Source organism: Mauremys reevesii, linkage group 8 (genome assembly GCF_016161935.1).
Source record: "Mauremys reevesii isolate NIE-2019 linkage group 8, ASM1616193v1, whole genome shotgun sequence".
NCBI classification, from domain to species: Eukaryota; Metazoa; Chordata; order Testudines; family Geoemydidae; genus Mauremys; species Mauremys reevesii.
The window spans coordinates 104,201,328-104,228,770 of NC_052630.1; the positions used below are offsets into that span (position 1 = coordinate 104,201,328).

The window sequence follows — 27,443 nt, forward strand, 5'->3', positions numbered from 1 at the left end:
GCTCTTATTCAGGGCTGCCAGGCGTACATGGGGCAGCTTGGGTTCAGTGAGCCGCTTGCTGGGTTCAGGGAGAGACCCCAAGGAGCAGAAAGCCAGGCAGCAGAAGCCGTTGGCCGTAGACACAATCTGTTGAGGTCCTGGGGCAGGCAGTGGGAGAGATCTTCAGTGGGTCCAGAGGGGAGCGGGGCAGAGACCCTCCATAACAGCCAGAGGGGCATGATACCAAAAGCCCCAGCTGGGGCAGGATTATTTTTTTGAGGAAGTGGGGAAACTGAGGCCTGGTCTACACTCAGTATTAGGCTGATGAAGCTCTGGCGAGGCAGGTAGGCAGCTCCCATTGGCCACAGTTCTTGACCAACAGGAGCTGCGGAGTTGGTGCACGGGGTGCGGGCTGTGCACAGACACCCCCCCACCCCCAGCAGCCGTAGGAACGTGCTGGCTGCTTCCGGGAGCGGGGCAGAGCGGGGGCAGGCAGGGACCCTGCCTTAGCCCTGCTGCACCGCCGGACTGTTAGCGGCCTCAGATCTCCCGGTTTGGCTTCAGTGGCCTCTGGGAGATAGAGCCCGATTCCGGGAGACTCCCCTCTGAGGATTGTCCCGTAGTCTCCAGGAATCGGAGATGAATCTTTAATTAAAGATTGGCGTGTGATGAAATGTCCAGGAATATATCCAGCCAAAATTGGCAACCCTCCCACATAGCGACCTAAGCTGGCAAACTGCCGGCTCCACCTCCCAGCAGGATGGGGAGCGATCGGACAGGGAAAGGCACCTCTCAAGCCAGCTTTGGACACACAACCCGACTCAAGTAAGGATCCATTGTCCAGCAGAGGAAAAGACAAATACTGGGCCCGTTAGCATTAATGGAAAGACATTGAGACAACGGCGAATTCCCCCCATCTGAATAACCACGAGTCACCATGTTGAAAGCATTTTAAAAAGATTTGAAACCATAGGTGTAGTTTGACTTCGGTATTTGGGGAGGGGTAGCTCTGGTCAGGCCAATGGGGCCATGCACATAGGGGGCAAATCCTGCACCAGCCCAAGGCTTGCTGTTGGGGGTGCTTAACACAGCCCGGAATGATGTTGGTTCTTTGGCAACGGTATTGTGTTGAATCCTATTTAGTTTGGGATCCACTATTCCCCCACCCCCAGATCCCTTTCCGCAGTACTCCTTCCTAGGCAGTCATTTCCCATTCTGTATGTGTGCAACTGGTTACTCCTTTCGATGTAGAGTACTGGAGGTCCTACTGGAAGGTGTTTCGAAACTAAGGCAGAGGTGCCAGCTCCGTGGGTGCTCCAGGGCTCAAGCACCCACCGAAAAAAGTAGGGGTGCTCAGCTCCACGTGCCACTGCATGGGCAGGGGGTATAAGAGGCTTGGGGAGGCTAAGGCCCCCACAAATGGTGCAAGAAATGCCAGATGCAGTGTACCTCCTTTTGGAGGCGTGTTGCCCCGAGGCCAGGCCCCTGCTCGTCCCCGAGGCACCACCCTGCCTCTTCCCCCCTAGTGCTGCGCCCTCACTCTGTCTCTTCACTCTCAAAAGCACCCACTGGCAAACCAAAAGTCAGCACCTGCGTACTGCGGAGATGAGCGTGGTATAAGGCCCGGCGTTTGTGTGTCTCTGTGCACATGGGCTGGCTGCGTTGTGTGGGCACAAGATGGAGATGGAGGCGCTTACCGAAGGGAATCTGAGCAGAAGAAACAAGTTTTGCATTTAGCTCTCCAGACGAGGCCCGTGGCCGTTGTCGTCTCTTGATGGGGTGAGCTCTAGAGTCTAGCTCCAGCGGCTCTGAGACGCTCTGCCTCTGGCACGCAGGAGAATGCCCCACCGTTGGCAGTCCAAAGGGACGTAGCTATCGTGGGAGGTCCTGATGGCCGGCTCAGAGGTGCCTCTCGGGTAGGCAGGGCCAATCCCAGAGGGCCGTGAGTCTTGGGACTGAGGTTATGAACTAGCCTCTGTATTCAATGGGCAGCTTGTACCGAGGGCAGGGCCTCCGGGTGAGGAGTTCATGGTGCTCAGCGTTCCTAAGTAGATGGGGCCGATGTGGTTTTGTACCAAAGCGCAGATGTTAAGTGACTTGCTCAAGGCCATGCAGAGCTGTGGTTGAAAGAACCCAGGAGTCCTGCCTCCCAGTCTGATCTCTATCCCACTAGACAATGGTCGGTCTTGAAACATTGGTTGAGGAGCCGGCGTCCCACTTCCTGGTTAAATGAAAGAGCGCCACCGGGCTGGAGCGTTATTGCCTTTGACCTGACAGTTCCTTCCCCTGGTCCTGTATGAATAACCCAGACCAGGTGACTGGGGCTAGGCTGTAGCATCTTCTTAGCCAGTGCTTCTCAAAGCTGGGCTGCCGCTTGTTCAGGGAAAGCCCCTGGCGGGCCGGGCTGGTTTATTTACCTGCCGTGTCCACAGGTTCGGCTGATCGTGGCTCCCACTGGCCGCAGTTCACCGCTCCAGGCCAATGGGGGCGGCGGGAAGCGGTGCAGGCCGAGGGATGTGCTGGCTGCCGCTTCCCACCGCCCCCATTGGCCTGGAGCGGTGAACCATGGCCAGTGGGAGCCACGATCGGCCAGACCTGCGGACGCGGCAGGTAAACAAACTGGCCCGGCCCGCCAGGGGCTTTCCCTGAACAAGCGGTGGAGCACTGTTCTTAGCAGTTCTCCTGTGTGTTTGCCCCTTTAGTAGAGGCCTCTGTCTGCTCATTCAGAGTCTGGAGTTGAGTGCACAGGACACGTCTGACTTGGAAGATGATCAGCTGAAAGCTAAATGCTGGCGCGATCAATAGAGTCCTCTTAGCCGCATATTGATTTTTGGACTGAGGACTGCAAACCGAGTCTTTCCAGAGAAAGTTAGGAGCTAGTTCCAACTTGATCAGCTGTTTGCATGACTGTCAGAGGTTGTAGGGCTGTTCTGTGGGGAACAAAGTGTCCTGCATGTGAACACAATCGACAAAGAACAGGAAATACTGCACAACTTTCAATACAGATCCCAGAAACTGCCTGCTTTCCACTGACCTCTAGGTATCTTCTGCCTCCTGGAGTGGAGTGTATGTAGCTGTTAGAAGACTTGTTTTTTTCCATACTGTACCTTTAAATTTCTACATCTGCCCTGTGGTGGGGCAGCTGCCGTTTTGTGAGGCAGGGTTGGTGCAGCATGTTAAAAGCGAACACACACTGTGCTCTCTCCTGAAGAATGGGCTTTGTTGGGTCTTGGTCTTTTCCCTGAATCCGAAATGTCCTCTCCACTGGTGTATATGGCTGCTCTTGCATCTGTCAAACATATCACAGAGGGTTCCCAAAGCAATTCCTAGCATCACACCTGCTGCCCCAAAATAGGAGCGAGAGAAGAACGGCTCTCAGATGCTGGAGATCAGCTCAGTCTAGTTCCCAGCATAGTTCTGAAGCTCTAATCCTGAATCCATCAACACCAATTCTAAATCACCAACACCAGCTCTTAGAGACCTTGTAATCTGAGTTACGTCTTAACATCTGTGTACTGCCGCTTTCAGAAGATTGCTCACCTTGTGATTGTTACTTTGTAGTTATTATTTACCTGGTCATGGACCAGCACGCTCCCTGTGTGAGGTGCCATACAAGCACAGAACAAAAAAAGTGCCTCTCCCCCAGAGATGATGGGTAGGGTAGGGATTGACTGGGACAGGCCTTGAGTGTGGTGTGAAGACGAGCAGCTTGTATTTGCTGCGATAGAGAAGGGGGAGCTAGTGGAGGGATTCGAAGAGAGGGGTTACGTGGTCCAAGCAACAGGCTAGGGAAATGATCTTAGCAGCAGCATTGTGCATGGAAATTAGAGCGTTCTCCCGACCCCACATCAGGTCTCATCCCTGGACCCACAATTTCACTGGGGCCCCCACATCAGTTCTGTTCCCCAAAGCACTCACACGTACATTCTCCCCCTCGCCAAATCTCCATTCTCCCCCCACGCACACATCTCCAACACCCTGGTGTGCCCCCCAAATCAAATTCTGTCCCTTAGCCCCTCCCCAGCAATTCAGCCCACATCTCAGTTCTGCCCGCTAGCCCCCCAGAACATCCGTCCTGTAGCCTCCCTCGTTCCTGGGAGGTGCTGAGCCCTCTGCAGTCCAGGAGGCCGTTCCCCAAGTCCTCAGACCTTTACCGAGCTCAGTGAATGAATTTCCACTTCTGACTCGGGGAGCGGTCACCTGTCTGCAGCGAGAGCCGTCCACTCTGCCGCTCACCTCTGCTTGGGGACTGCGGGTCCCGACACATGCGGTTGCTATGATACAACGAATGTTCCTACGGCGATGCGAGATTTGTGCAATTCCAGCTCATTGTGGCAAACTCTGATCGGTGGAGAACAGGAATAAACATCTCTGCCGGCCAGACGTGGGCTGAGCTTCGTGCCTTCCCTGGGCCCCGGAAAGCCTCGTGACAGAGCCGTGCTGAGCTCAAAAGACCCTCTCGTCTCAAGGAGGCCCAAATACGGAACTGCAGGTCCAGCTCCATCCCATGAGACATCGAGACAGGTCAGAAGATCCCAGCTCACCGGTTCCCCAATGCAAGCAGTGACTCGAAGCGTGTTCCGGACGCTGTTTCAAGATGATACTTTGGCCCTGTCTGCTGGTGTGCCTTGACGTTAACGACCCAGTCACTGGGAAACGCAGCAAGGGGAAGGCTGAATTCTGGGCTGCTTCCGAGTGTTACACTACATAGGGTGGTGTAGTGGGTAGGAAAGTGGCCTGGGGCAGGAGCTGTGGAAGATCCTTAAAAGTGGGGAAGCCACCTGACCCGTGGCCCCGCCCCTTCCCATGAGGCCCCGCCCCATGCTGCCTCTTCCCCCCAAGACTCCGCCCCACATTTGCTCATCTCCGCTCCCTCTCCCCGTCGCTCACCCTTACAGCCAGTAAAAACTGATGGGCCCATGGGCCCCTACTTCTGAGGCCCCTGGCCTGGGGCACCTAGCAGTGGGACCCTGCTCTCCACTGTGGCTTCAAGGCACTAACTGTAACACAAGTAATACAGACTGACTTTGTATAGAGACAAAGTGCGGGAGGTCATCCCTTTTCTTGGACCAACTTCCATTGGAGAGAGAGAGACGCTTTCAATGTCTATTTCTTTATATGTAGTCTAGGTGCACTGTGCCACCCTTCCGGGCAGCTGCATCTGTATTTCCTCCTTGTGATCCACCAGGGGCTTCCACTCTTAGGATCCTGCCTCCCCCCAGCCATCCCCTCCCTTGGGTGGAGACCTAAATCTTTCTCCCTTCTGACTGGGGTCTTTCCAGGCTGCACAGTTTCCTGCCTACGCCGTGAGTTCCCCAGCAAAACAGACTGCCTCTGCCAGCCTGCTCTGCTTTCTCCTTGGAGCCTGGAAATCGTGTCATTGCCCACCGTTGCGTTCCCACGCAGCCCTTTCTAAGGCCACATCTCCACTACCATTTATGCCGGCCAAACATATGTCACTCAGGGGTGTGGAAAAAACACTCCCCTGAGCGACATAAGTTTCGCCGGCACTCGTGGAGGTGGTTTTATGATGTCGAGGGGCGAGCGCTCTCCCGCCAGCACAGCGCGGCTGCACGAGTGATCTCGCAGTGGTGCAGCTGCGTCGCTGTAAGCCCAGTAGTGTAGAGATGGCCTAAGCAAGCCCATTTATTCTTAAGGTAAAAGCGCTACAGAGAAAACACTAAAACAAATAACAGAACCTTCACGCATGCTACTAAACATACCAGGGATTGCCCCAGCTCCAGCAAGGGCTCCGGCCGGTGATCCATCCTTCCCACCCCACCAAGGGGGTTCTCTGTGCTCAGACGTTCATCACAGCTGTTCGCTCAGAACCAGCACGCCCATCGATCTGTGAGTCGCTTCTTTATAGGCCTTTTGATCCTGGGAGGAGGTCATTCCTAGACCTAGGGTCCCTCCCCAGGGCAAAGCTTGAAAAGATCCGCTCTGGAGGTGGGTTCATTCTTGTCTTAGCCCATTGGCTAAAAGAGCCCTTTGAAGCTCATAACACGTGTCTCCCAGGCAAGTGACCTACAATTCCCCCCTGTAACACACGGGCATTTTACGTTTGAATGCAGTGAGCTCCCAAGGGTTTCACACTGTACAGACAGTCAGCACACCGGCCCTATGCATTACGAGCACAAGGAGCTGACTGTTTGAATTTGTGGGGTTGTGGTTCCTTTCTCCAACCTTTGATTGAGCTCTGCCGCCGAAATATGCCAGGCCTTTCGGCTATATATAGCCCTGTTGCTAGCACTAAACTGTCCTTTTCTGGTCACCCCCTGCCGTGCAGTGCCACTGCTGTCGATTTGGCCGGCCGGGACCCCCACACAGCAGGAATTGCATCACTGCTGTGCGGGAGAGCCCTCCTGGGTTGCCAGCTCGGTCCGATGCAGAGAGGTGAGGCCATCGCCCCATCTGCACTGGTCTAGCGCTTCTGCATGAAACAAACCCAGCGGCGTGCACACCCAGTGCCTTCGTAGCACCGGTTTAAACCCACTGACCCCGCAGTGGTGTCGTGGGAGCAGAGCGCCGCTTGGAGGCCTGCTCGCTCCCTGCGTTCCTGGTGGGTTTTTCTGTGGGGGGAAGGGCATGCCCAGCCATTGCATCTTGCTGCCTCTCCACCCCAGATCCTGCAATGAGCTCCCACCCGACTGTATCTTCCCAATTCTGACTGCCAGGCGTGGTGGAAGCACTATTAAACCTCCTGCCTCAGGGCTTCAGCTGACCTGTAGCTACTGGGGATCAGGATCCGAGGAGTGAAGTTCTGGAACAGCCTTCCAAGGGGAGCAGTGGGGGCAAAAGACATATCTGGCTACACTTGCGAGTTACAGTGCAATAAAGCAGCCCCGGGCGCACTAGCTCACTCCCCGTCCACACTGGCAAGGCCCGTAGAGCGCTCTGACTCCGCAGCTGAGCGCTGCTGGTACTCTGCCTCGGCGAGAGGAATAACGTTTGCTGCACCTTGGCTACAACACCCGGGCATCAGTGTGAACGGGGTGTTGCGTTACTGTGCTCTGATCGGCCTCCGGAAACGTCCCATAATCCCCTTAAGTCAAGTGGCCACTCTTGTCATTGCTTTGAACTCCTGTAGGAATGCAGAAATGCCTTTTCAAAGCTCCGTTTCTGACAGCCGGCATGCAAGCCGTTACTGTGGAATGCTGTGTGAGAGAGAGAGAGAGAGGCGGGGGTGTCTGCTGCTGTCTGAACTTACAAGAAGCATGCTGACATGCTCTCAGCCCCCCCAAACCCCACTCTTTCTCCCCCCACATACACACAACACACTCCCTGTCATACTCCACTCCCCCCCCCCATTTGAAAAGCACGTTGCAGCCACTTGCATGCTGGGATAGCTGCCCATAATGCACCGCTCCCAGTGCCGCTGCAAGTGCTGCAGATGTGACCACACCAGTGCGCTTGCAGCTGTCAGCGTGGACAGACTGCAGCGCTTTCCCTACTGCGCTCTCCGAAGGCTGGTTTACCTCACAGCGCTCTATATCTGCAAGTGTAGCCAGGTCCTAAGCTTGATACGTTTATGGCGGGGGTGGTATGATGGGATAGCCTAATTTTGGCAATTAATTGGTCTTTGACTATTAGCGGTAAATATGCCCAATGGCCTGTGATGGGATGTTAGGTGGGGTGGGATCTGAGTTACTACAGAGAATTCTTTCCTGGGTGCTGGCTGGTGAGTCTTGCCCACACACTCAGGGTTTAGCTGATCACCATATTTGGGGTCGGGAAGGAATTTTCCTCCAGGGCAGATTGGCAGAAGCCCTGGCGGGGGGGGTTCGCCTTCCTCTGCAGTGAGGGGCACGGGTCACTTGCTGGAGGATTCTCTGCACCTTGAAGTCTTGAAACCATGATTTAAGGACTTCAATGGCTCAGACACAGGTTTGATACAGGAGCAGGTGGGTGAGGTTCTGTGGCCTGCGATGTGCAGGAGGTCAGACTAGATGATCATAACGGTCCCTTCTGGCCTCAAAGTCTGACTCTAAGTGTAGACAAGCCCCTGGTCTGTTATAATTTTTGCACCTCCCTTCTCTGGGGCACCCAGAATGTCCTGTGTCGAGCAGGATCCTGGTGGTTTGTAGACAACTTTCATTTTTTTAGCACTGAGTTTTTCACTCCCGGTAAAAAAGAACGAGCTCCGGCAGCAGCTGCTTTACCGCCGGTGCTACCTGCCTGGAGGGAGCGAATTCCACTGCCGCCTTAGCCTGTGATCCTCCGCACTGTTGGTCCCACCCAGCAGGGTTGATTCTCCACACGGGCTCCCCGATCGCCCCAGGAAAGGCTCACCCTGGCTGGGATTTCCCTGCAGCAGAGCTGGCTGCCATGGGACACTGACCGCATCCTCGTGACTCGCCCTTGCAGCCTCCTGGGAAGCCTGAGGGGCAAAAAGCTGAAGAGGGGGAAACAGCCTGGGAGAAATGAAAACCCAGAATCCTTTGAACCTGTTGCTCGGGTGTGAATTTAACACTGGCCGCTGCAGGTGCATGAGCCGATCTGGGGATGGGAGCCCAGGAAGGCACCAGATGGTGCTGTAGTTGCTGATTGATCCAATGCTGTGCCCCTATACATCAGCTTTCTCTTGGCAGGGGACACTCAGAGCCTGATCCAGAGCCCTTTGAAGTCAACGGGAGTCATTCTGTTGATCTAAACAGGGATTGGAGAAAGCCCTCGACTGCAGCGTGAACGTGCCTGTGGATAGTATCTGGCAGAGAATACACACACGACTCCTACCCCCCCGTTAATGGAGCTGGGTCTTCAGTGCAAGCGGCAGGGCTAGCACTTTTGGTGCTGAATTTTCAGTGAGCCTTCTGGGCAGATTTTGTGACCTTGCCAGCACCATGTGATCACCTTCCTTGGTGACACCGACAGCAATGGTCTGTCTCGAGTCATGCACAGCCAAACGACCCAGAGGAGGATAGGCAGGGAAGCTCTCAATGCACATGGGACCATATCTATGATGGCAGCATGCTCGGATTTCAGGAATTGAGGACCATCTTCCAGTTTCTTACCAGCACGACAATCGATCGTCTTATTCAGTTCAGCAAAATTTGCAAGCAACGCGAGCCATGCAGCAATCATCCAGCGTAGGGGCGTAACCAGCACTAGATATCCACACAATTGGTGGTGTTGGTACTCAGGGGCGGCTCAGGAATTTGGCCGCCCCAAGCAGGGCGGCACGCCGCAGAGGGTGCGCTGCCGGTCGCCGGTCCCGCGGCTCCGGGGGACCTCTTGCAGACGTGCCTGCGGAGGGTCTGCTGGTCCCGCGGCTCCGGTGGAGCAGCCGCAGGCTTGACTGTGGAAGGTCTGCTGGAGCCGCCAGCCGCCCTCCCGGCAAAATGCCGCCCCAAGCGTGCGCTTGGCACGCTGGGGTCTGGAGCCGGCCCTGTTGGTGCTGTTCCAGTAGGTCGCGTGGAAACTGGTATCCTGAAGCCAGGCTTGGTGGCAGCGTTTGCCCCTGTCAGTGTTACAACTGAAGTAAAACCTGTTGGGATGCATCATGAGTAACGGCCCTACCAAATTCACCCTCCATTCTGGCCAATTTCAACAGGCCTAGGATTTGAAAATTAGTCAATTTCATGTGTTCAGAGGTTGACATCTGAAATTTCAGGGTGTTGTAACTGTGGGGGTCCTGACCCAAAAGGAATTAGGGTGTGTGTGTGCAAAGCTGTTGTAGGGGGGTCGTGGGACCCTCACTTCTGTGCTGCCTTCAGACCGACGAAGTGGGTATTCACCCACGAAAGCTCATGCTCCAATACGTCTGTTAGTCTATAAGGTGCCACAGGACTCTTTGCTACTCCTTTTTTGATCTTTGAATCAAAGCCATAGCATAGACAAGACTTGTTTGCTTACATCACAAGACCTGAGCAAACAGCTCCCCTTCTATTTCTAACAATGCAGGCTGCATTTCTAAGCTCTATTTGTTTGCAGATCTTCGTAACAAGTCTTTAAAGTTCAGCCATGGGTCAGGTCAGTCTGTGAGTTAATTAAGTCTTTCTGGCCCTGTGTTATCTTTCAGTGAGATATTATATTACTCTTGTAAGGTCACGCCCCCCTAAAATCATAGAACCATAGAATATCAGCGTTGGAAGGGACCTCAGGAGGTATCTAGTCCAACCCCCTGCTCAAAGCAGGACCAAACCCCAACTAAATCATCCCAGCCAGGATGATCAGCTGAGAGACAGCAGCCTCCACTTGGCACCTGATTTTCTGTTGTGCAGCCCCCTGTATGAACACTGCCACATCGGAATGGAAGTGTTTCACACCTGCTTAGCACAGGTGTGAACGGCTGCACCAGACGCAGGGCAAAGGAGGGAAAGGAGCTGTCTATGTCTGCAGCCGGGGTCTCACCAGAGAAGCTGCTCATGTCTGTAATGCAAGCGAGATGACTGGTTCCTGCTGGAACACTTGAGCAGCTGCAGCTCACTGAAATATTCCCCCCTGCATAGTTATGAGAAAGCTGCAGGCGGCAAGGCTCTCTCAGGTGAGAGACGCATGAAGCTTATTTCTGCTAGACACACGGGGGTGGGGGATACCCACCTCCAACCCTCCACCTTCACCCCCTCCTGAAATCCAGAGATCTGAGCCGATTACGCTGTTAATTCATCCTAGCAGCTCCCTGACAAGTGAATCACCTCAGCAGCTCCATAGGACTATGAAATCCTGCCGTGCCTTTCATCCTAATTTCCAGAATCCGAGAGGAGCCGGCCCAGGCATTTCCATAAATCACAGTCAGAAGCAGAGAGACTGATTTGCTCGGAATTGCCATGGAAAGCGTGACAGCTCCCGAATTCAGATAGGAACATCGAGGCTAGAAAATGGGAAAAACTAGCCCCCTCCCCTGTGACTAACCGCCAGCGTTGGTGGCTTTTGGCAGAGGCCTATGTGTGGGTATTATGGGTCCAGTGGTTCTTTTTTCAGGAGAGTCATGGGCTACCCGCCGCTCTCCTGGCCAGATCCCAGCGTGGCTCCCGGTTTTATCCATTCCCCCTGCTCTGCCAGCTGTGCGTCGTTATACGTCGCTGGGCAGCTGCCGTGCTCCACCCCAGCTACGGCGGCACGTCGGTGGGAAAGCCCTGCTCCAGGAGGAGAGGTGCTGGCCAAATGCAAGAGAGGGGTCCAGTCTTTGGGGGGGTGCTGGGGAGAAAAACGAACGGGTTCCTGCAGAAGCTGGGCTTTCTGCCCTGGCCTCAGCTTCTGTTCATCCGGGGGGCAGGGCTGGGCTCAGGGAGGTGGGTCAGGGAGGTGGGGGCAGCAGCCCTGGGGTGTGGGGAGCTTGAGGTTTCTCTGGGCTGCTTCTGCATCACATCTTCTCCTCCCCCTTTCCTTGCCAAACTGGGGAGCAACTTCCCTGTCTCTGTTTCTTTAGATGGGGAGGTCTGGGGGTTCTCCCGCTTTGCTGGCCCTGGCTCCAGCAGGGTCGGGGGCAACCGTCAGCAGGACCCCTGGCATCAGAGGGGGGCAGGCTTAGAGAGTGGGGGAGCTGAGAGGCCCTGGGGGGATTGTGGGTCATGTTTTGGTGACTGGACCCCTCCCCGCCTCCCAACCGTTGGACTCTGCAGGTGGGCATGACAGCGGCACATGACACTAACGAGCTGTTTGCCTACTGCTCGCTACTGCCCGACCTGGCAGCCCCGTGGAATGGCAGGGCCCCGCCCCTCGGGCGCACATACAGGAGCTGGGCATCAAAGGGGCATGGTCGCATGACCGATCTGTGCCTGTCACGAGCTTCACAAGGACAGTGGGGTTCACTCCTCCTGCCGCCAAAGCACTGGCCTCTCCCTCATGAGCTCAAGGAGAATCCCCTATAGCTGTTAGCAGGATAGGATCTATGACACGCGGCTGCTCCACTCTCGTTCCGTCTGTCCGAAAGCAGTGGTGCCCACTATGCTGTGTGAAGCTGTCCGTTGGAAGGCCTGCTGGTGTGAGGAGTAACTCCTTAGCTTGGCCAAGGTCTCGGAGACCCGGGGGTGGAATTCGTGAGAGGCATGTGTCTGCTCCTGTGTCCATTCAGCCGTTGGATATGACCATCCCGGGGTGCGTTGCAAAAGTCACAGCCACAGGACGCTGACGCGGCTTCTCTCCGGCTTGCAAGCCGGCAGGAGGCAGGGGAGATGCCTTTGCCCCGGGTGCGTTTCGTCTCTCCAAACACCCCGAGGCTCTCCTGCCTCTGTTGGCGTCTTCCAAGCATCTAGCTGCCAGCCCCCTCTGTGCCCGGCCGCAGGGTCACGGCAGCCCAATGTGAACCAGCGACGGGTTTGGTGCAGTAGCATCTGCCAGGCGAATGCCACCATCTCAGCTGGGCTCCTCCTTGCTGACCCTGCGCTCCCAGGAGGGGCACAGGGGGGCAGCAAGAAACCTGGGCGGCGCTGCTCCCTCCTCCCCTCCTGTGAGCATTGGGGATGGCTCGTCTGCTTCCATCCGCCTCCCTGCTGGAGCCAGGAGAGGAGACCCTGCTGCAGACCACCCCACTCCCAGGCCTGGGAAAGAGAGGGAAGAACCCCAGGGGCTGAAAGGGGAGCAGAGCTGAGGCTGGGGGGCCAGAATCGATCAGGGGACAGGATTGATTTGGGGATTGGGTGCAGACTTAAGTGCTGGGCCGGGAGATGGGCAAATATTGGAGTGATTGACACCCCCCCACCACTTATTTTGTGCCCCTTTAAGTGCTGGGTGGGGGGGATGTCAGGGAGCCTGTGACCCTGACTGTGTGGGCAGGTTTATGTTGGCTCCAGCCGCAGCATGAGTTAGAGCAGCTATGGGGCTACTCTAACTTACACCCGTGGATGATCAGCATTGTGGACCAGTGTCTCTCCCCCCCACACCTCTTGTGCTCTCCCCTGCCATCACCACCATCCCAGGGGCAGGCGCCAGAGAGGGCTCCCCCAAAATGACATCGGCTGAGAGCTCCCCCTACCAGGGGACTTTCGGCCGGCTAGTTGCCGCCAGTATCAGGCCCCTTTGGGCTGCTCAGGCAGTGCAGGGAAGTATGGCTCAGCATGGCTGCTTGGGATCTGTCAATTTGGCCCATTTCACCAGCCCCCGTGAAAGCAAAAAAGGCTGCAGGATCCTTCCCCCCTCGGCCCTCCGAACACGAGTCGCAGGCAGTAGGACTGAGGCAGGAATTAGTCTGGCCCAGTCTTTCCCGTCCCCCTCTCCGTGCATGGGGCCAGCATGTCAGTAATTTATTTCTCAGCAAGCAAACTCGCTTCTGCACAAGTAAACAGCTGTCCAGAACGCAGCCGCTTGTGTCTGGCTGGCTCAGGGCCGCCCGAAAGCAGCCAGCAAGGAGAGTGCTTGCTTGGGGAAGGCTGCTGGAGCAGGTCTGGTTCCCTTAGGAGGCCTGGAGTTCGGGCTTTTAAGAAGCAGGGAAAAGCTGCCAGAGCCCCTGGGGAGGGGAGGCAGTGGGGAAACCGTGCTGGGAGGAGGAAATAGCCCTAGGGGGCAGCGCTCAGCCCAGCGTGCGGGAGTAAAGCTGAGGAGCAATGAATTTTAGTGAGGCCCGAGGGGGTGGAAGGATCCTCAGCTGGGATGTGAGTGTGGATCCTTGAACCTCTTAGAAGGAGACAGAAGTGGGAAAAGGGGGACCTGGCTGGACGGTAGGCCCTGAGTGTCCCGGATGGAAACAGGCCATCGCAGAGCCACAGGGGCAATCGCTGGGAGGCGCTGGAGACAAAGATCCCTGCAGCACCGTGACCTGACAGCAGGGAGTGCTGCAATGGTGGGTGGCTCCACATACAGCACCCGCCCCCCCACCAAGAAACGAGCAGTGTAGCATCCCTCGCTTGTTAGCAGCCACGTGCCATTATGAACAGGGCCGAAAGAGGGAACTGGTTGCGGTGTGTGTAGCACCTGTTTTCTGTGTACTGTGCCTTTAAAGGGAGAGGCACCCCCGCCTGGGGGCCAGCCGCTGAGGCTGCTGCCATTTTGTGTCTCCGAGTTTGCAGAAGGTTGCGGTGAGTTACACACTGCACTCTCTCTGGATCAGAGACTTACTCCTCAGTCCGGAAGGGGCCTCCCTCGCCATGGCAATGCCTGCTCTGCTCTTTGCGGACGGGAGAAAGGAGCCCAGTGAATTAGCTGTGTCCAGATTGCAGATTTAATTTCCAGTCCTTAAAATTCCCAAAGGACAGAGAGCAGGGTGGCAGCTCCGCTCGGTGCTCTGAGGCAGGCTCGGCAGCGTCCAGATGCAGCGCGTGCTGGGTGCAAGCCAGCTGCTCCAGCTGTGCTCTCCCAGAAGCCCATCTGAAGCTCCGTGAGGCTGGAGGAGATCCCAGATGGTTTGCTTACCGCACAGGCTGCCTGTCCCTTAGAGAGCTGCGGCTGTAGGTTTGCAGTGCTCCTCTGGTCCTGCAGGCTGCTGGAGCAAAGGCAAACAATGCTGATTTGAGACAACCCCACGCGCTGTATTGAATTCTCTGCTGGGCTGTGCAAAGAGCAGGTCGGTTTCCACTTTGCCCTGGAGAGTGAGACCAGGTCCAGTGTAAATCCCACAAAACTGGATATGATCTAGCAACAAGGGTAGCAGAATCCCAGATAGCCCATGGTCCCAGATGACTTGGGACCACGGAACCCTGCAACCAGCTGCATGTAAGGAACATGCCTGAGGTGTCCCTGAATTATCAAAAGCTTTCATAAGCCCCCCAGTGATTGCTCTCTGGCCACTGTTGGTTCCCAGGGTAAAGCCTTGAAGCCTGATGTCTCTTTTAACTGGAGTTACTCAGCACAGGGACTCTGGCGGTTCTGTTCTATATTTCATCTCTGATTTTCCATCAAAGGGTCTCAGTTAAAAAGTCAAAGCTATTTTTTCCCCCCAGCTGTTTCTACTGCAAACTCCCCTCCCCAGCTCTGCAATCCCAACTGGGCTCGTCCAACCTCTCGCACTAGCCATAGCGATAAAGGATCTTGTCACTGGAAGGTTGTGTGGCTGGGGAGGGGTAGCATTGCAGCCCCCGGCTTGCTGTCCCAGAGCTGGGCTGGCGGAAGTTAGCTGCTCTGCGTCACTGGAGAGAAGCGACTCAGGGCCCCCGGGGAAACGCACACTGTCTAAGGTGATGCTGTAGGTTTTATTCACATAGGGTTGTTTGGGGGTTTTTTAACTCTAACGGCGCTTCAATGCATTTGTGCTAATCGCATCCCCCAGACGTCATAGAACAAGGCTGTACGTGGGTCCCTGTAAATAAACCAAGGCGCTTGGCGGAGGTGTGCCTGCCGCACCTGTAGGCAGACGCGAGAGCCAGCAGTGATGTGACTAGCTCCAGTAACGACAGCAGCGATGCTGCGGCAGCACGGGCCGGCCACAGCCAGGGTCCTGGGGGGGGGGGGGGAGGGGTCTTGTCCAGCCCGGGCTGCTGCAGCTCGACGGCTCTTGGTACCCGCGCTCGTTAGATCAGTGCTAGCTTGGGGGCGTCCCGCTTGCATGGTAGATCTACGCCAACCTGCAGGTTAGGCCCTCGCACCTTAGCAATGAGTGTGGTGGGATTTGGTGGTTAGCGCACGGGACTGGGAGTCGGGAGACCTGAGAGCTGTTCCTGGCTCCGCCAGTGATTTGCTGAGTGACCTTGGGCAAGTCACTCCGCCCCCAACACCATGTGCCTCAGTTTCCCTTCCCTACCCTTTGTCTGTCTTGGCTACTTAGCCCCTAAGCTCTTCAGAGGCAGAAACTGCTTCTCGCTGTGTCTGGGCAGAGGCTGCTGGGATGCAAATAATTATAACCTAGGCCCTGATCCTCCATCTGTCTATCTCAGGTACTGACGTAGCTGATCACCACAGTGTCTGAGCCACATACAACCTGTAGTGCCTTTATCCTTGCCCCCTGCCCCCGGCAGGCAGGGCCGGGCTCTTACCCCATTGCAGAGATGGGGACCTGAGGCCCAGAGAGACAGAGGCCGGAGCTATGCTGCACTCCGGCGCTGGCAGCATGCAGGGCACCCGTAGCTACGTGCCGGTGCACTGCCCTGAACCGCTACATGTCAGTGGAAGGCTCTGGTGGGGGGCGGCAGCGGGGCGCCACGCTGCTAAAACAGCCGTGTAGCCGGGGGAGGCGGTGCTGGGACCGCATGGAGCGCGTCCCTAGGGGCTGGGGCATGGCTCGGCCCGCCTGCTCTCACCCGCTACGCTGCTGTTTATACCCGGCTTGGGGGGCGTGCAGCGTATGTAGGCCTCACGCCCCGGTAAGGGGCAGACGGTGGAGACCAGAGGTCCCCAGACTGTGGGGTGAGCCCCCCTAGGGGCGCAGAGGAGCATTCTGAGGGGCTGTGGCAGGGCTCAGGCCAGCCCCCGGCGGGGAGAGGGGAGGGGGTGCCACCCGGCCCTGCTCCCGCTCCCAGCTGTGCTCCGGCCTGGCCCCCCACCCCCTGGCTGCAGCTCCATTCCTGGCCCCACTCATGGCCCTAGACTCCCCCGCAGCTGTGGCCCTAGCCTCGGCCTGCTTACCCCCATCCACATCTCCCCTCCCCTCCCCCCCGGAGCCGCAGCCAGCCCCAGCTCGGGGGTAGGGGCACGGACAGGGTGGGGGGACGTGACCCTGAGAAGTTTGAGGACCACTGATGTAGCCCTACCCTAGGGTCACCCTGGAAGCCTGTGGCTGAGGTCACCCTGGAAGCCTGTGCATAACCCCAGGTCCACCACGTCCTGGGCTAGTGGGGCTAACCCCCAGGCCAGCCTTCCTCTCAACCAGCTCGGCACAGGGAGCCAGGCAGGGCCGGGCCCCGCAGAGCTCCGGCAAGGGCCAGCACGTTTCACCCCGGAGCTGGACCCAACCCACGTGGCTGTTTCCTTGGGAATAGCGTTAGTTACATAACGTGCTGCCCTCGCTCCGGTGCACACACTGCTCCAGTGACTCTCTAATGTGCCGTGGCAGCTTCGGCCAGCCACGCTGCCTGGGATCCCGACGGGCACGTGACACATTTATGGCACGGTGCACCAGGGCAGGCTTTGCACGCACAGATCTCAGCATGGGGAGAGGGGGGTGCCTGGCAGCCCGTCCTGCCCCCGGCTTGCTGCAGGGGCCTTAACTCAGGGCAGGGGATGGGTCCCTGGCTCTGGGCTGTCCTCTCCCAGGAGTTCCTCTCCGGAGACAAATGCAGTGGGTTCAGGCTCACAGCGATTCCTTGCTGATGTCTGCGAGTCATCTGGGTTGTGGGGAGCAGTAGATTGGGTGAGGGGGGCAGGGCTGAAAGCGGGTACTTCTACAATCTACCCCTGTCCTCCCTAGGCAGGGCAGGCTAGTGGAGAGGGCACTGGTTGGGTGCTAGCCCCAGCTCTGCCATAGACCTGCTGGGTGACTCGGGGCAAGTCTCTTCCCGTCTCTGTGACCGTTTCCCCTCCCGCCCTGGGTCCATCCAGCGGATGGGAGCGGCTCTGTCTCTTGGCATGCGTTTGCACCAGGGGGCTGGGACACGGACAGTAATTAGTGCTTGGACGCGGAGGCTGGAATTCCTACAGCTCGTTAGGAATGTGGGTACCCAGCACCGTTCCAGTTACGGGGTCGCTTGGGTGAGAGGCCAGACTAGGGTGTTAAACACCCAGTTCTCCCTTTTCAGCCTTTTTTTGCCCTTTAATTCTGGCCCTTTCCTGGCACTCAGCTGCCCTGTTTACGCTGAGTTCTGCTGGCGCTAGACCAATCCTGCTGTTTCCGAGGCCGCGTCAATATGTGCAGCGCTGCGCGACTGGACCGATCCAGCTGTGCCGGTGAGGCGTGTCTGGTAAAGCCACTCTCTGCCAACAGGAGAGAGCGCTCCCGTCGGCATAAAGAAACCCACTTCTGCAAGCAGCAGAAGCTACGTCAGCGGGAGAAGCTCTCCCACCAACATAGTGCTGCGCACACCGGTTCTTATATCGGTGTAATTTATGTCGCTCAGGGGTGGAATATTCACGCTCATGAGTGACATACGGTTTGCCAACATAGGCTGTAGTGTAGACATCGTCTGAGTTTCATAGTTTTTAAGGCTAGGAGGGACCATCAGATCCTCTGCTCTGACTTTACGTATAAACAGAAGCCAGAGAATTGCATCCTGGCGCTCCTGCATTGAGCCCAGTAACACGTGTCTGGCTAACGCAGATCTTCCAGAAAGGCACCCAGTCTTGATCTGAAGATTTCAAGAGCTGGCGAATCCACCACTTCCCTTGGCAGTTTGTTCCAGTGCTTAATCATCCCTGCAGTTAAAAATTTGTGCATCGCTTCTCATTTGAATTTGTCTGGCTCTTGTCTGCCTTTCTCTGCTGTAGGAAAGAGCCTTTTAGTACCTGAACATTTTCTCCTCATGAAGGTACTTAGATGCCATAATCAAGCCACCTCTCAGGCTTTTCGATAAACTGCACAGATTAACCCTTTCTGTCTCTCGCTGTCAGGTATTTTCTCCAGCTCTTGGATAATTGTTCTGGCTCTTTTCTGCACCCGCTCCAGGTTTCAGTGACCTTTAAAACATGCAGCCACCCGCATTGGACACAGAATTCCAGGTTCGGTCTCACCAGTGTTGTAGACGCAGGTGAAATCACCTCGTTTCTCTGACTCACTGCGCCCACACGCACAAAACTGCTGGTCACTGAGTCCATAGATTAACTCGAATTCTTTCTGTAACTTCATGGACACGCTCCGATTGCTCCCTCTGTTTCAGGTTTAAATCACGTTGTCAGTGCGCCACTCAAGCGATAGACGGTGCAGCAGGGGTTAAACAACCCTAGCGCTCACTTCTGTGCTATGATGTTTAATAATCTTTCCACCTCTATTTGGAGTAAACAGAGACCGTCGAGCAGGCGGTACAGAGAACTGTAGGCATGGAAACCAGTGCACTGCTCGTGATCTCCAGAGCATCGTTTGGTTGAATGACTCTGGCTTCACTTTACCATCTGCCACTCGAGGGTATTTATCTGCCTCCCGGCTCCCGTAGGGTCCGAGCACCAGGCAATCTTGAACGTGTTCCCTGTCGAACAATCCCGGGCCGTAGGGAAGGGCTGTTCGCCCCGTTTGCAGATGGGGATCCGAGGCCCAGAGAGGCTGAGGGCCAGATTTACAAAGGTATTTGGGAGCCTAGCAATGCAGATAGGCGCTTAGTGGGGTTTGCGGAAGTGTCTAAGCAGGTAGGTGCCTAACTCCCATTGGAAGTCAGTGGCAGGTAGATGCCTAACCCATGTCAGTGCTTTTTGTGAAATCCCACTAGGAGCCTAAATACCTTTGAAAATCTGAGTTGCCAAGGTCCTGCAGGGAGCTGAACCCTGCTTGCCAGAGTCCAAGTTACCAGCTGGGACCCCCTAGCAAGTCCCGGGGTGGGAGCTAGGGTCTCCGCTCCTGCGTTGTCTCTTGAGAGTCAGCCAATGGGCGGTATGCTGTCCTGCCGACAGGCAGGCCCCCTCTTCTTGAATCAGCCCCATGTTTTCTTGTTGCAACTGGACAAATGTCCAGACTTTAGAGAGTTCATCATTTATTACAGGGCCACCCCCCATCCTTCACACAACTCACCGGCAGAAATCCAGCTTGCTCCGGCTTCTTGCGGCCAAACGTCCCCCAACGTGATAAAGACGATGTGGCCCCACTCCACCGTCCCCTTTGCAAAGGGGCACTGAAGGGATCCAGCCAATTATTAACCCCCGCCAGGCTGCCCGTTGCAACTTCTGTTACCCTCAGGGCTGTGGTGCCACCAGCGCAAGCTGCCAGGAACGTTTCAAGGGTGCTAAGGAATTGCCCTGCTGGGTGACTTCCTAACCATTCCCCGAGGAGGAAGCAAAAGAGGAAGGGGAGAAGAGGCTGATGCAATCACATCTGCACCTGTGCCGCAGGCCACGTGCTTGGGCTAGGATGGTCAGGCATCAAGTATAAGATCTTGGGCCATGAGCCTGTGAGAGCATCAGTCTCATAGGGCTCTAAGAAGAAGGATGGCCCAGTGGTTAGCGCACTAGCCTCGGTCTTGGGAGATCTAAGTTCAATTCTTCGCTCTGGATGACTTTAGGCAAATCACTCGGCCCTCTCTGCCTCAGTTTCCCTTCTGTAACATGGGGATAATCCATACCCTTTGGGGATGTTAGCAGGTTAAACAATGACCAAAGATTGTGATGCATTCAGGCCCTATGGCAATGGGTGTCACGTAAGGACTGCAGTGCTTACAGGGAGCAGTAAGGACCTGTGACAGATCTTATACTTTTCCCCATCACTGGAGTATCATCCCCAGCTGCTGGAATGGGTGGCACAAGACTCTCAGCTTTCATTTGAAAGAAAACCGTGTTCTAGCCCACGTGGTTGCAGAGAAAACCTTGAGAACGTGACTCCGGTGCGGCTCCAAGGCGAAGAGAAAGATCCCCTACGTTTATTGTGGTTTTAAATTTCAATCTCGTGATTTTCTGGGGCCTGACTCATGATTTTTGACTGGGGCTGGCAACACCCCAAAGCCCACCACCCATGTATCCAGAAGCAGCTGAGGAAAAGGTGGTCCCAGCAGACATGTACTTTGCCTGTATGGGCTAAAGGAAATGAGACTAGCCAGTGTCCCTGGAGAGAGCACAGTGTGGACGACTCATGCTAACAGCGGCCATTTTGAATGGATTCATGGGGGACATGCCTATGCAGATAGGCTGCGGGGCCGGAGACAGCACTGAGTTCCCATAGCCAGGTACAGCACAAGAGCTGCCTGCTGAGTTCATGGCACTTGAGCTGTGGGCGAGGGGCTCTGGTTCCTTGGGGTTCCCACGCCCCCGAGTTCAGGCCCTGAGACGGCTGGTCTGATAGGCCGAGTGCGCCAGGTGCAGCTGCTTTCCCGCAGCCCAGAGAAACTGCCTCCAAGCGGAGCTGCCGGAGTCCCATGCCCAGAGACCTAGCTCAGCATTCGACACGAATCCCTGGGTGCTGTAGCTGGTTTCCGTCCATATCTTGTGGGGACTTGCCCCAGTGTAGAGCCTGGATGTGGGGACGCCAGCAGCGACTGCTCGCTGCATTACACAGTCCAGGAGCTCTCACCCGTCAAGCCACCCAAGGGTGCTGCGAGGGTGAATTCAGGTTTGGGTGCAGTTCGAGACCCACGGAAGGAAGGCACTACAGAAACGCAAAGCCCACTCCTAGCTAGGTCTCCGCAGCTGTCCCTGTTGTGCCTGCCCCCGGGGGCTTCACAGAGGGGGCAGCAAAACGCAGTCCCTCTCCCCCACAGCGGAGCTACAGAAGAACCCCCATTAGAGTTAGCGGAATAGGACCTATGACCCAGATCAGATACACTCACCACACTATTGATGCTGAGGGCAGGTCAGAGGCCAGGAATGGCTCTGTAGATATTTCTGCAGGATGGAAATTGTAAGAGGTAATTAACTAAACAGAAGGCTAGGAATAAAAACCAGACAGACAAGCAGCAGGAGACTCCTTTGTTGGCATAGAGCTTGACAAAGCCCTGGCTGGGATGATTTAGTTGGGGTTGGTCCTGCTTTGAGCAGGGGGTGGGACTAGAACCTCCTGAGGTCCCTTCCAACCCTGAGATTCTAGGATTCATTGCAGCAGGCCCTACCTATGCCATGCCCTCTTTGGGCAGATCCCCGCTGGCACAACTTGGTACCGCCTTTTCCAGAAGCCTGGCACAAAGCCTGAATTCATGCCCAGAGACCTAGCTCAGCATTCGACACGAATCCCTGGGTGCTGTAGCTGGTTTCCGTCCATATCTTGTGGGGACTTGCCCCAGTGTAGAGCCTGGATGTGGGGACGCCAGCAGCGACTGCTCGCTGCATTACACAGTCCAGGAGCTCTCACCCGTCAAGCCACCCAAGGGTGCTGCGAGGGTGAATTCAGGTTTGGGTGCAGTTCGAGACCCACGGAAGGAAGGCACTACAGAAACGCAAAGCCCACTCCTAGCTAGGTCTCCGCAGCTGTCCCTGTTGTGCCTGCCCCCGGGGGCTTCACAGAGGGGGCAGCAAAACGCAGTCCCTCTCCCCCACAGCGGAGCTACAGAAGAACCCCCATTAGAGTTAGCGGAATAGGACCTATGACCCAGATCAGATACACTCACCACACTATTGATGCTGAGGGCAGGTCAGAGGCCAGGAATGGCTCTGTAGATATTTCTGCAGGATGGAAATTGTAAGAGGTAATTAACTAAACAGAAGGCTAGGAATAAAAACCAGACAGACAAGCAGCAGGAGACTCCTTTGTTGGCATAGAGCTTGACAAAGCCCTGGCTGGGATGATTTAGTTGGGGTTGGTCCTGCTTTGAGCAGGGGGTGGGACTAGAACCTCCTGAGGTCCCTTCCAACCCTGAGATTCTAGGATTCATTGCAGCAGGCCCTACCTATGCCATGCCCTCTTTGGGCAGATCCCCGCTGGCACAACTTGGTACCGCCTTTTCCAGAAGCCTGGCACAAAGCAACCCCCGCCTGAAGGGAACACAAAGGACACCCTTGTGTGTCTGCTTACGAGCCCTGGCTCAGGATCTGGCCCCAAGACTCCATGGGCCAGTTACTTCTCAGCCTCTAGGTTGAGGGTGGCAATGTGGGGCCCAGCTGTGGGGTTGGTTTTCATGGCATGGCCACTAGGAATGAGACTTAAGAACCCTCCTCCCCCCAATTCATTCCCCAAACAGCCCAAGCAGATGGCAGTGATCGTCAGCCACTGAGGCCCGCGAGGTGAAAGGCTCCGACCCACAGAGGCACCCAGTCCACGTGAGCGAGGCTCCCACGTCGACGCACAGCACAGCCTCCGATATAGCCATATACGTAGCGCACCCAACGAGTCGTTCGCTGGTGACACCCCAGGACTCCCTCCCTCCTTGCCGTGGGATCGCGCCAGCCCTGGCGAATCGGAGCCCGTTATAATAACAACGCCACTTAACGTGAGTCATTTCTCCTGGCAAACTCGGCGAGGAAGCCGGCTCCCCGGAGGGCTGCGTTGCGCTGCTGAAAATAAGCACCCGGATGAAATGCGTCACCAGGCCCAGCTCTAAGCTGGGGGTGAGCAGGCAAAGCGCTCCAAGATGGGGTGCTCCCATGACAATGTGAATTCTAGCAGTCTGGCAGCATGGGCTCCAGGGGCCGGGGTGCAGAAAGTCGTCTAACCTGCGGAAGGGAATGGGGAGAGGAGAGGAGGCGCACGCAGATCTGATACATCCCCCTCCTCCCAGCCCTCTGCAACATCCACTCAAGTTCCTAGCCCAGCGCCTCTCGTCCTTCCTTTAGGGCCATTAGAATAGCAAAGCCGAGACACTTAGGCGCAAAGCTTGAATTCACGGCCCACGCACGGTACCTGGAGTGTGCAGCAAAACAGGTACACGCACTAGACGGGGCAAGCAAGAAATGTCTCCTGGCATCCGTGTGGATTTGTCCTTCCCTGACACATGCGGCTGCTCGAGGGGGAAGGTCCGGCTCAGCACAAGGCGGAGGAGAGGACAGACACTGCACGTGCCTGTAGCACAGGTATTAATAGCAGCCTAGACGGGGCGGCGTTGCTTAGGTGAGTGGAGCCAGGCCAGAGTCCTAGGGCGTGTCCCCTACACAGCTCTGGGGCTGCCCGAGCACTGCCTGCTGTGTCAGTGGCGCTATTTGCACGAGAACCTGTGACAAAGGGTTTTGGGGGGGGGGCATAGACGTCACGTGTCTCTCCCAACACCTCGGAGAGTTAATGCAGAGCCCAGCCTAGGGTCTGGGCCAAGGGATGGGAAGGGAGCCGGATGGGTGTTGTTTCAAAAGCCATCTGCTCGCTATGCTGTGCTCCTGCTTTGCTTCCAGTGGGCTGGATTCACCGCTGGTCACAGCCCCCGAAGGGAAGAATTGACACGTCCCAAGGCCAGTCGGACCTGCTGGGGAAGCGTGGTCGATCCACAGGGGGCAGTAGCACAGGATTGGGGCTAAGGGTGGAGAATTGCAGGGGGAAGTAAAGGCACAAGGCCAGAGACCCGGGGTCGGGGGGTAGAGGTGCTGCTAGCCCTGTAACCGGGACAACGTGCATTCGGACCCTGTGACCCAGGGTGTCCAGAGCAATGGATAATTATACCTACCCCACTGCTCTTCCCTCTCCCCTATGCAACCCCTTTTCCTGCCCCAAAGGGCTCAGGGGTCAAGGCCTCTGGAAAGATCCAACCCAGCATAGAAGTGAAGGGGGTATGGTCCAGTTTTGCCAACCTCATGTGGTTGAAAATGGTGAGTCGGGCCCCTGAAATCATGGGATTGGCTTAAAAAATCATGGGATTTTCATTTTAGAGTAATAGATGTTTGAGCCATTAGGAGTCAGATGGTCCAGCTCTTGTGTCAGCAACAGAGAAGGTTAGAAACTTTTTAAAACGAGAGCTGAGATTCTCAATCACCTGAGTCCAGGAGCTGGAGCTTTAAGAAAACTTCCACTAGCACGAGACTCGGGATAAAATCACAGCAGTTGGCAGCCCTTGTTCCTCTGTCTTTTTATGGGTTACTTAGCAGAGGGGGATGGTCTTGGTGTATTTACATTATTTATGACTCCAGTATTGACCCTTCACCTCTGATCAGCCTTTGCTATTCTCTCCACCTCTCTCCCCACCCTCGCTACTGATGGCAACATTGGAACTGGCCCCATCAGCATTCCTGCCTGTATTTGTAGGGTCTGATAGGCAGTGGGCGTTAGGACATGAATTCAGCAAAGCCCTGAAGGACACGATTCAGAACATACTTAGATCCCACTTAAGCGTGCGCTTAAAGTTGAGGATGTTTAAGTACTTTGCTGATCAGGGCCTTGATATAAACACACGGCACAGGGGTACGACCCAGGTATCTGGTGAACGGGGGCTTAACTCTGCCTCGGTTTCCCCCTGCCTGTTTCCCGTGTGCTCTAACTTGCTTAGGAAGCAAAGTGAGTGATGTCTGAGGCTTGGCGTGTTTCCCACACTCCCCTCTTTTGCATCTGCACAGGCTCATGTGCTCAGCCGAGATTTCTGCCTCCCGTTTGGCCCTGCTCCCTGAAGTGCTGCTATAGCAGGGCAGAGCGGTGGGGTGTCTCCTCGGCTAGCTGCTGCCTGCTCGTGGAGTCACTGGCTGTGAGGCAGCCCTCACTGACGGCATGGGAAGAGCTTTCTGCTGCAGGGGTGCTGCGATTCTTGGTTTCCCGCCTCTCCCTCCCAACCCAGGCAGGCGGCGGGGCCCGCGCAGGTGAGTCAGGGGGTGGAGGTGGCACTCTGTCCCCACGCCCCGTCGCCTGGGGCTGAAGCCTGGTCCTTGGCAGACCCCCGAAACCTCCTCGCGGCCCCCCAGGGAGCCACAGAGCCCCGGTCGAGAACCAGTGCCTTAGTTAACCAAGCATTAGCTTTAACCTAGCTAGCGCGGGTAACAACGGCAATGGAGACGCAGTGGTGGGCGTCCCGAGTACGTAGCTGGGTTTGTACCGGGACGGCTAGGCCACGCTCAGGCTCTTGTCACCACATCCCTACCTCCCTAGCTTACAGCTCCTGCAGGGATGTGCCTACCTGGGCTGGAGTCACTGCTTAACCTGTGGTGTAGATGCAGCCAGAGTGTCGGGGGGTGAAAGTGACCGGGGGGGGCAGAGGGGTGATTTGGGGGGTGAGGGGCAATAAAATGGCTGGCGTTTGGCAGAAGTCCCAGCCCTACGCTTGCCTGGTTGTAACGCCTCAGAGAACGGTCCAACAGCCAGAGCACTGAATGGGACTCGGGACGCCTGGGTTCTATTCTGCATAGGTTCTCACGTCACCCTCATTGCTGGGGTATCCGAGCACCTTCCAGTCGTACACTGAGCCATCTGATTAGCATCTGTCATGTGGCTGTGCTGCTAAACCTCGCACGAGGCACGTCCCTGCCCCGAGCCTCAGTTTCCCCTGCCACCCTTGGTCGGTCTCGTCTGTTCACACTGTACGCTCTCGGGGGCGGGAATTGCCTCTCACCATGTCTGTGGACAGTGCCTGGCACAATGGGGCCCTGATCTCAGGTGGAGCCTCCCCGTAGGTTTGAAGGAGGGTTTCAGACTCCTCCCTGAGCTCTCCCTGCATGGCGTACTGTAGTTCAAGCCCGTGGGCTGCCCACACCTCTCCGATCACCGTGACTTCTACCCTCAGATGGTGACCACAAGAACCCACCAGCTATCGGCCCATGCGGGCGTGACCCGGGGGAACCTGGCTAAACTCAACCATCTTGTTGTGGGTTGGTTCCCCTGCCTCTGGCTCTGTTTCTGAGCCCGGTGGCCTTATGGTGTTGCTGCCACTGGGGGGCTGAGACAACCAGACCCTGCTGCTTTTCAGGAACTGGCCCCGAAAGGGTCGGGCGTGTGTGTGTGGTGGGGAGAGGTTTTACAAAATACAACGCCTTGGACAAGATACAAGGAAATGCAGCGGCCATCCCCGGGAAGACCCCGCCGCTCAGCCTGGCCCAGCTGGGATTAGCTCCCAGAGCTCTTCCAGAGCAGCCCCAGGGAAGCAATTCATCTAACGGGATTTGGGTAATCCCCAGCCAATCCCCTCCCCTGCCCCATCTACCTGTGCCTGACCCTTCTGTCTGGATCAGCTCCTTTCGCTTCAGCTCCCCTCCCACCCCAGGGTCATTTTTCTCTCCTCCTTTCCCCTCTCCCTTCCTCCCCTCGATGTATCTTTCCCTCCCCTCCCTCGGCCTTGTCTATTTTTACCCTCCAACTGGGCCCGAGGCTCCTCCTCAAACCCTGAGCCAGGCCGTGCCCGCCTGCTTTTCACATCCTCTTCACTCTCTCTGCGTGCGGCTCATTCCCTCTCTCCTTCCCAGGCTCCCTCCCCACGCCTGGCTCCCTTCTGCCGCAGCAGCGAGGAGACCTATAGATCAGAGCCAGCGAGGAGGTGTGTCTACTGACATCACCCTAGAAATACAGTGCAGCAGTGCAGGAGCGCAAAGGGGTCTGTGGGTGGGGGGAGCGTGAGCACTGCACGAAGGACCCTGCCTTGGAATCTCTTCCCCCAGAAAGGGGAGGCTGGGGGCGCGGGCAGAGACTTGGCAGCTTCCCAGGCACATCTTTCCCTGCTCTCCCCGGCTGGCAGGGAGCCCCGGGCAGCTGCAGGCGGCAGACGGAGCCGGGACACGCCTGGCACCGAATGGTAAGAGGCATGCACTTTTTCAGGAGTTGCAGCCCCATGGGTAAGTTGTTGCAGCCGGACGCAGGCTGCGCTGGTGGAGCGATGCCTGTGGCGTGGAGAGGCAAGGGTAGGAAGCAGATCTGTGCGTGTGTGTGTTCGAGGTGGGGGGAAGCCGCCGTCTTTCCATGTGGCTAGCTATTTTCTGCTCCTCAGAGCTGTGCACATTGGCGGTGGTGGGCAGCGGAGGAAAGGGGAGATGAATGACTGGCTGTCTCTCACAGACGGGCTTCTCTCCGAAATGCCTGGGCTGTAGCCAGATGCTGCGTGGAATCACTTCGCTTTGACTTGACGTGGGTTGAGTGTTCCCCGGGCAGTTGTCTCCCTGAAGTGATTTTTGAAATGTACCCCCCCCCTTCAAAAAATTCCCCATCTCCGCGTATTTAACCAGATCCTGGCACGGCTTTTCGGCAGCCCTCTGGAGGAGTGTTG

At 56.4% G+C, this 27,443-nt stretch overlaps 1 protein-coding gene across 2 annotated transcripts in view; it reads left to right on the top strand.

Moving 5' to 3' along the window:
• The window catches only part of LOC120370714 (phosphatidylinositol 3-kinase regulatory subunit gamma), a 393,090-nt gene that overhangs the window by 25,122 nt on the left and 340,525 nt on the right, over positions 1–27,443 (top strand). The gene's annotated exons all lie outside the window — the stretch shown is intronic.